This window comes from Hyla sarda, unplaced genomic scaffold (genome assembly GCF_029499605.1).
Source record: "Hyla sarda isolate aHylSar1 unplaced genomic scaffold, aHylSar1.hap1 scaffold_2638, whole genome shotgun sequence".
Classification (NCBI taxonomy): Eukaryota; Metazoa; Chordata; class Amphibia; order Anura; family Hylidae; genus Hyla; species Hyla sarda.
This window is the reverse complement of record NW_026609330.1, coordinates 1-8,242: the sequence shown is the minus strand read 5'-3', so window position 1 is coordinate 8,242 and position 8,242 is coordinate 1. Positions and strand designations below refer to the sequence as shown.

The 8,242-nt window shown below is 46.5% G+C and overlaps 4 non-coding genes across 4 annotated transcripts; all 4 read left to right on the top strand.

Annotated features, from left to right (window-relative positions):
* The first annotated feature begins 353 nt into the window (after positions 1 to 353).
* Positions 354 to 544, top strand: LOC130324365 (U2 spliceosomal RNA). Its single transcript, XR_008869384.1, has one exon. It is a non-coding gene; the product is annotated as a U2 spliceosomal RNA (small nuclear RNA).
* Positions 545 to 2,639: 2,095 nt separating this feature from the next.
* On the top strand, positions 2,640 to 2,830 carry LOC130324364 (U2 spliceosomal RNA). The gene has a single exon (XR_008869383.1). It is a non-coding gene; the product is annotated as a U2 spliceosomal RNA (small nuclear RNA).
* Positions 2,831 to 4,913: 2,083 nt separating this feature from the next.
* On the top strand, positions 4,914 to 5,104 carry LOC130324355 (U2 spliceosomal RNA). Its single transcript, XR_008869375.1, has one exon. It is a non-coding gene; the product is annotated as a U2 spliceosomal RNA (small nuclear RNA).
* A 2,098-nt stretch (positions 5,105 to 7,202) lies between these two features.
* Positions 7,203 to 7,391, top strand: LOC130324362 (U2 spliceosomal RNA). Its single transcript, XR_008869381.1, has one exon. It is a non-coding gene; the product is annotated as a U2 spliceosomal RNA (small nuclear RNA).
* Positions 7,392 to 8,242: the final 851 nt, after the last annotated feature.

Genomic DNA, 8,242 nt, shown 5'->3' with positions numbered 1-8,242 from the left:
CGTTTGGGGACAGCCAAGGAGGCATCTGCAGGCAACAAAGGTAGGTGTGTGCTTGTGTGTGTGTTTCCTATGCAGATCCTAAGCCCAGTGTCACATGCAAGTAGGAGGAGTAAGAAGGGTTCCTGGCAAATCCGGGTTATGGATTGCATTTAAAAAGGCCCCGTGGGAGTGCAATGGGCCCCTGTCTTGCTGCTTAGCAATAATGGTATGGGTTTAGGTTCTGCTGTGTGTACTGGTGGTTGACTGCCCCCCAGCCCAGAGTGTGCATGGAAAATTGTCTGGCAGCCTCCCTGACAGCAAGCAGTGATAGTGCCCATGAAGGGGACCTTGTTGGGCCCGCCCCTTTCACGGTTATCGCTTCTCGGCCTTTTGGCTAAGATCAAGTGTAGTATCTGTTCTTATCAGTTTAATATCTGATACGTCCCCTATCTGGGGACCATATATTAAATGGATTTTTGAGAACGGGGGCCGATTTCGAAGCTTGCTTCCGTCGCCCTATGCATTGACCCGATATGGCAGTATCTTCGGGTACAGTGCACCACCCCCTTACAGGGTTAAAAAGAAAGATTCCTACTTTCATTGCTACCTGCTTGCTGGCTAGCCAGCTAGCCAGCCCTGTGGGCCTTGCTGCTGCAGCCAAAAAACAAAAGGTGGTGCTGCTGCTGCTGCTTCTGCTGCTTCTGCTTCTGCTTGTGTCTGGCCCCTGTTGGAGCGTCCAGGCACAGGACTTCTGCTGCTGCTGACTAAATGGCCTCCTTAATTGGATCATTTGAGTAGCCAGCACACCTGTGCAGGTAGGGCATGACATGATAGGCAGCTGCCTTGATAGCGGGTGGGTGCTGAATGTTCCTAATTGACAAAATAAGATTAATGCTTATGAAGAAATATAAAATCTCATCCCTTCCCCAATATCGCGCCACACCCCTACCCCTTAATTCCCTGGTTGAACTTGATGGACATATGTCTTTTTTCGACCGTACTAACTATGTAACTATGTAACATAACATGGGGGGGGGGGGGGGGGGTCTCCTGGCTGTTCACACAGGTGTGTCATTGCTGTACATTGACCATGCATTGCTTCTGTGGTATTGCAAAGGCAAAGACAAATGCTTCCAGCCATCCATTGCACTAATGGATTGGTCATCAGCTGGCTGTCTATGTCCCGCATCAATATAGACCAAAGTACAGAGGGTTAGGCTATGCTATTGTGCACCTACCTGATGCATCAGAAGGTGCGAGGCCCTTGCTAAATTCTGTGCACAGACTTTGAGATCTATACTTTAGACTGTATCTAAACCTGCTCCAACATGGACTGACATTCTGGCCTACTTTCAGCCGATGCGACTTGTCTGTCGCTGAACAGTCGCTTTTTATGTATTCAGCACCTATGTATAATGTTGTAAAAATGCTCTAGAAGCTAAAGTCGCAGAAATGTCACACATATTTGGCCTGCAACTTTCTGTGCGACAAATTCAGACAGGAAAAATCAGTATAAATCCTTAGAAAATTATCCCCCAGTGTCTCCATCTGCTGGCGGTATTGAATAAGCATTGCTGCACTGATGGGGTATGCATTAGACGAAAAAAAAGAAGAAAAAGAAGAATAATACGCCCAGAAAAGAGGCGAAAAGGAGAAAAACGTAAAAAAACGTGAAAAAAAAGTAAGAGGAAGAGAAGGGAAAAAAAGGTGGAAATGGGTTTAAAAGTGATTTCGGCGGAGAAATATATATATATATATATATATATATATATATATATATATATATACGCGCACACACACACATATATATAAACGTATTCTCCGTTGAGATATTGCAGCCGCTGCTGTGTCCAGGCCCAGGAGCCTTAGCACTGTGCTGTGATGTCACTCAATACCACTGACATCACTAGGTGTAAACAACATCTCTCCTTTGCTGTGTATGTGACTATGGAGCTGTTTGGTGATGTCGTCTATTATGGCCTTCATAGAAGCAACAGGAGATTGTTGCATCCATCTAGAACCCTCAGAACTACAGTGCTATGATGTCACTCACTTCCACAGGCCTTGCAGAGTGTAAACAACAACAACCCAGCTTTGTTGTGTATGTAACCATAGGGATTTGTGATGTCACCTAGAACCTTCACAGCAGCGACAGCTTTATGAGGAGCATCAGCACTGCTCTGCCTGAGCAGAACCATCACCGCCATACGTTGTCAAATAACCCGGATTTAACCCACACAGGTAAGTCCAATGGGGTGCAGGCATGTCCTCTATGCTTACAGCTTCCCGTGGGTGTTGGTTTGATACCGTTTGGGGACAGCCAAGGAGGCATCTGCAGGCAACAAAGGTAGGTGTGTGCTTGTGTGTGTGTTTCCTATGCAGATCCTAAGCCCAGTGTCACATGCAAGTAGGAGGAGTAAGAAGGGTTCCTGGCAAATCCGGGTTATGGATTGCATTTAAAAAGGCCCCGTGGGAGTGCAATGGGCCCCTGTCTTGCTGCTTAGCAATAATGGTATGGGTTTAGGTTCTGCTGTGTGTACTGGTGGTTGACTGCCCCCCAGCCCAGAGTGTGCATGGAAAATTGTCTGGCAGCCTCCCTGACAGCAAGCAGTGATAGTGCCCATGAAGGGGACCTTGTTGGGCCCGCCCCTTTCACGGTTATCGCTTCTCGGCCTTTTGGCTAAGATCAAGTGTAGTATCTGTTCTTATCAGTTTAATATCTGATACGTCCCCTATCTGGGGACCATATATTAAATGGATTTTTGAGAACGGGGGCCGATTTCGAAGCTTGCTTCCGTCGCCCTATGCATTGACCCGATATGGCAGTATCTTCGGGTACAGTGCACCACCCCCTTACAGGGTTAAAAAGAAAGATTCCTACTTTCATTGCTACCTGCTTGCTGGCTAGCCAGCTAGCCAGCCCTGTGGGCCTTGCTGCTGCAGCCAAAAAACAAAAGGTGGTGCTGCTGCTGCTGCTTCTGCTGCTTCTGCTTCTGCTTGTGTCTGGCCCCTGTTGGAGCGTCCAGGCACAGGACTTCTGCTGCTGCTGACTAAATGGCCTCCTTAATTGAATCATTTGAGTAGCCAGCACACCTGTGCAGGTAGGGCATGACATGATAGGCAGCTGCCTTGATAGCGGGTGGGTGCTGAATGTTCCTAATTGACAAAATAAGATTAATGCTTATGAAGAAATATAAAATCTCATCCCTTCCCCAATATCGCGCCACACCCCTACCCCTTAATTCCCTGGTTGAACTTGATGGACATATGTCTTTTTTCGACCGTACTAACTATGTAACTATGTAACATAACATGGGGGGGGGGGGTCTCCTGGCTGTTCACACAGGTGTGTCATTGCTGTACATTGACCATGCATTGCTTCTGTGGTATTGCAAAGGCAAAGACAAATGCTTCCAGCCATCCATTGCACTAATGGATTGGTCATCAGCTGGCTGTCTATGTCCCGCATCAATATAGACCAAAGTACAGAGGGTTAGGCTATGCTATTGTGCACCTACCTGATGCATCAGAAGGTGCGAGGCCCTTGCTAAATTCTGTGCACAGACTTTGAGATCTATACTTTAGACTGTATCTAAACCTGCTCCAACATGGACTGACATTCTGGCCTACTTTCAGCCGATGCGACTTGTCTGTCGCTGAACAGTCGCTTTTTATGTATTCAGCACCTATGTATAATGTTGTAAAAATGCTCTAGAAGCTAAAGTCGCAGAAATGTCACACATATTTGGCCTGCAACTTTCTGTGCGACAAATTCAGACAGGAAAAATCTGTATAAATCCTTAGAAAATTATCCCCCAGTGTCTCCATCTGCTGGCGGTATTGAATAAGCATTGCTGCACTGATGGGGTATGCATTAGACGAAAAAAAAGAAGAAAAAGAAGAATAATACGCCCAGAAAAGAGGCGAAAAGGAGAAAAACGTAAAAAAACGTGAAAAAAAAGTAAGAGGAAGAGAAGGGAAAAAAAGGTGGAAATGGGTTTAAAAGTGATTTCGGCGGAGAAATATATATATATATATATATATATATATATATATATATACGCGCACACACACACATATATATAAACGTATTCTCCGTTGAGATATTGCAGCCGCTGCTGTGTCCAGGCCCAGGAGCCTTAGCACTGTGCTGTGATGTCACTCAATACCACTGACATCACTAGGTGTAAACAACATCTCTCCTTTGCTGTGTATGTGACTATGGAGCTGTTTGGTGATGTCGTCTATTATGGCCTTCATAGAAGCAACAGGAGATTGTTGCATCCATCTAGAACCCTCAGAACTACAGTGCTATGATGTCACTCACTTCCACAGGCCTTGCAGAGTGTAAACAACAACAACCCAGCTTTGTTGTGTATGTAACCATAGGGATTTGTGATGTCACCTAGAACCTTCACAGCAGCGACAGCTTTATGAGGAGCATCAGCACTGCTCTGCCTGAGCAGAACCATCACTGCCATAGGTTGTCAAATAACCCGGATTTAACCCACACAGGTAAGTCCAATGGGGTGCAGGCATGTCCTCTATGCTTACAGCTTCCCGTGGGTGTTGGTTTGATACCGTTTGGGGACAGCCAAGGAGGCATCTGCAGGCAACAAAGGTAGGTGTGTGCTTGTGTGTGTGTTTCCTATGCAGATCCTAAGCCCAGTGTCACATGCAAGTAGGAGGAGTAAGAAGGGTTCCTGGCAAATCCGGGTTATGGATTGCATTTAAAAAGGCCCCGTGGGAGTGCAATGGGCCCCTGTCTTGCTGCTTAGCAATAATGGTATGGGTTTAGGTTCTGCTGTGTGTACTGGTGGTTGACTGCCCCCCAGCCCAGAGTGTGCATGGAAAATTGTCTGGCAGCCTCCCTGACAGCAAGCAGTGATAGTGCCCATGAAGGGGACCTTGTTGGGCCCGCCCCTTTCACGGTTATCGCTTCTCGGCCTTTTGGCTAAGATCAAGTGTAGTATCTGTTCTTATCAGTTTAATATCTGATACGTCCCCTATCTGGGGACCATATATTAAATGGATTTTTGAGAACGGGGGCCGATTTCGAAGCTTGCTTCCGTCGCCCTATGCATTGACCCGATATGGCAGTATCTTCGGGTACAGTGCACCACCCCCTTACAGGGTTAAAAAGAAAGATTCCTACTTTCATTGCTACCTGCTTGCTGGCTAGCCAGCTAGCCAGCCCTGTGGGCCTTGCTGCTGCAGCCAAAAAACAAAAGGTGGTGCTGCTGCTGCTGCTTCTGCTGCTTCTGCTTCTGCTTGTGTCTGGCCCCTGTTGGAGCGTCCAGGCACAGGACTTCTGCTGCTGCTGACTAAATGGCCTCCTTAATTGGATCATTTGAGTAGCCAGCACACCTGTGCAGGTAGGGCATGACATGATAGGCAGCTGCCTTGATAGCGGGTGGGTGCTGAATGTTCCTAATTGACAAAATAAGATTAATGCTTATGAAGAAATATAAAATCTCATCCCTTCCCCAATATCGCGCCACACCCCTACCCCTTAATTCCCTGGTTGAACTTGATGGACATATGTCTTTTTTCGACCGTACTAACTATGTAACTATGTAACATAACATGGGGGGGGGGGGGGGGGGTCTCCTGGCTGTTCACACAGGTGTGTCATTGCTGTACATTGACCATGCATTGCTTCTGTGGTATTGCAAAGGCAAAGACAAATGCTTCCAGCCATCCATTGCACTAATGGATTGGTCATCAGCTGGCTGTCTATGTCCCGCATCAATATAGACCAAAGTACAGAGGGTTAGGCTATGCTATTGTGCACCTACCTGATGCATCAGAAGGTGCGAGGCCCTTGCTAAATTCTGTGCACAGACTTTGAGATCTATACTTTAGACTGTATCTAAACCTGCTCCAACATGGACTGACATTCTGGCCTACTTTCAGCCGATGCGACTTGTCTGTCGCTGAACAGTCGCTTTTTATGTATTCAGCACCTATGTATAATGTTGTAAAAATGCTCTAGAAGCTAAGTCGCAGAAATGTCACACATATTTGGCCTGCAACTTTCTGTGCGACAAATTCAGACAGGAAAAATCAGTATAAATCCTTAGAAAATTATCCCCCAGTGTCTCCATCTGCTGGCGGTATTGAATAAGCATTGCTGCACTGATGGGGTATGCATTAGACGAAAAAAAAGAAGAAAAAGAAGAATAATACGCCCAGAAAAGAGGCGAAAAGGAGAAAAACGTAAAAAAACGTGAAAAAAAAGTAAGAGGAAGAGAAGGGAAAAAAAGGTGGAAATGGGTTTAAAAGTGATTTCGGCGGAGAAAAATATATATATATATATATATATATATATATATATATATATATATATACGCGCACACACACACATATATATAAACGTATTCTCCGTTGAGATATTGCAGCCGCTGCTGTGTCCAGGCCCAGGAGCCTTAGCACTGTGCTGTGATGTCACTCAATACCACTGACATCACTAGGTGTAAACAACATCTCTCCTTTGCTGTGTATGTGACTATGGAGCTGTTTGGTGATGTCGTCTATTATGGCCTTCATAGAAGCAACAGGAGATTGTTGCATCCATCTAGAACCCTCAGAACTACAGTGCTATGATGTCACTCACTTCCACAGGCCTTGCAGAGTGTAAACAACAACAACCCAGCTTTGTTGTGTATGTAACCATAGGGATTTGTGATGTCACCTAGAACCTTCACAGCAGCGACAGCTTTATGAGGAGCATCAGCACTGCTCTGCCTGAGCAGAACCATCACCGCCATAGGTTGTCAAATAACCCGGATTTAACCCACACAGGTAAGTCCAATGGGGTGCAGGCATGTCCCTCTATGCTTACAGCTTCCCGTGGGTGTTGGTTTGATACCGTTTGGGGACAGCCAAGGAGGCATCTGCAGGCAACAAAGGTAGGTGTGTGCTTGTGTGTGTGTTTCCTATGCAGATCCTAAGCCCAGTGTCACATGCAAGTAGGAGGAGTAAGAAGGGTTCCTGGCAAATCCGGGTTATGGATTGCATTTAAAAAGGCCCGTGGGAGTGCAATGGGCCCCTGTCTTGCTGCTTAGCAATAATGGTATGGGTTTAGGTTCTGCTGTGTGTACTGGTGGTTGACTGCCCCCCAGCCCAGAGTGTGCATGGAAAATTGTCTGGCAGCCTCCCTGACAGCAAGCAGTGATAGTGCCCATGAAGGGGACCTTGTTGGGCCCGCCCCTTTCACGGTTATCGCTTCTCGGCCTTTTGGCTAAGATCAAGTGTAGTATCTGTTCTTATCAGTTTAATATCTGATACGTCCCCTATCTGGGGACCATATATTAAATGGATTTTTGAGAACGGGGGCCGATTCGAAGCTTGCTTCCGTCGCCCTATGCATTGACCCGATATGGCATATCTTCGGGTACAGTGCACCACCCCCTTACAGGGTTAAAAAGAAAGATTCCTACTTTCATTGCTACCTGCTTGCTGGCTAGCCAGCTAGCCAGCCCTGTGGGCCTTGCTGCTGCAGCCCAAAAAACAAAAGGTGGTGCTGCTGCTGCTGCTTCTGCTGCTTCTGCTTCTGCTTGTGTCTGGCCCCTGTTGGAGCGTCCAGGCACAGGACTTCTGCTGCTGCTGACTAAATGGCCTCCTTAATTGGATCATTTGAGTAGCCAGCACACCTGTGCAGGTAGGGCATGACATGATAGGCAGCTGCCTTGATAGCGGGTGGTGTGCTGAATGTTCCTATTGACAAAATAAGATTAATGCTTATGAAGAAATATAAAATCTCATCCCTTCCCCAATATCGCGCCACACCCCTACCCCTTAATTCCCTGGTTGAACTTGATGGACATATGTCTTTTTTCGACCGTACTAACTATGTAACTATGTAACATAACATGGGGGGGGGGGGGGGGGTCTCCTGGCTGTTCACACAGGTGTGTCATTGCTGTACATTGACCATGCATTGCTTCTGTGGTATTGCAAAGGCAAAGACAAATGCTTCCAGCCATCCATTGCACTAATGGATTGGTCATCAGCTGGCTGTCTATGTCCCGCATCAATATAGACCAAAGTACAGAGGGTTAGGCTATGCTATTGTGCACCTACCTGATGCATCAGAAGGTGCGAGGCCCTTGCTAAATTCTGTGCACAGACTTTGAGATCTATACTTTAGACTGTATCTAAACCTGCTCCAACATGGACTGACATTCTGGCCTACTTTCAGCGATGCGACTTGTCTGTCGCTGAACAGTCGCTTTTTATGTATTCAGCACCTATGTATAAT